Below are 779 nucleotides of genomic sequence, written 5' to 3' on the forward strand. Positions count from 1 at the left end.
TGTTATTACTCCCAATAGTTCACTACCACTGCATTACCACTTCACCAGCCTCCAGCACGAGCCGGGCCACTTTCTGCCTGCACCTTAGCCTCTGCTTACAGTCCAAAATCCCACTCAGCCCATCACTGAGCCTTACTATCAGCAAACACACCCCCAGCCCCGCACGCCAGCCCTGATCACCTTTCTCTACATCCCAGCATGAATCCAGCCCACTTCTTGTCCATCTCTCTTAAAAACACGAGTGTTCTGAGACACTGCTCACGGAAACGCATACGACGTGGTGTGAAAGAAGCCCTAATTTTGATCAGGGCTTCAGAATAACACAGAGAGACCCAGAAACACCACAACCACCGACAACGACACAGACAGCAGGCCCCAGCGCAGCCATGCGGGACGCCCCGTGGTACTCCTGTACCCCGGACCGAGCTGCCCAAGCCCGCGGCCCACATCCCACTGGGAGACCGAGAGACAGAGGAGACTGAGCCCGCACCCAGCTGCGGGGCCATGCCGGGGCACGGAGCCCAGACCTGCTTCCTCCCAGCTCGCAGCCGAGGCCGCCCCCAGCCTCGGACTATCCCCCCGTCGCGGGTGACCCCAAAAGAGGCACACCCCCCCTCCTCTATCCTGATGGACTCCACAGGAGGAACCCCCTGCTCCTCTAGCCCAGGTGGCTCCTAGGAAGGACACACACACACCCCGTCCCCCGCCCGCTCCCCTACCCCGGACAGCCCCACGGGAAGACACCTCCCCATCCCGGGCGACCCTCAGGAGCCCCCCGC

Source organism: Pygoscelis adeliae, unplaced genomic scaffold (genome assembly GCF_000699105.1).
Source record: "Pygoscelis adeliae isolate BGI_AS28 unplaced genomic scaffold, ASM69910v1 Scaffold94, whole genome shotgun sequence".
Taxonomy (NCBI): Eukaryota; Metazoa; Chordata; class Aves; order Sphenisciformes; family Spheniscidae; genus Pygoscelis; species Pygoscelis adeliae.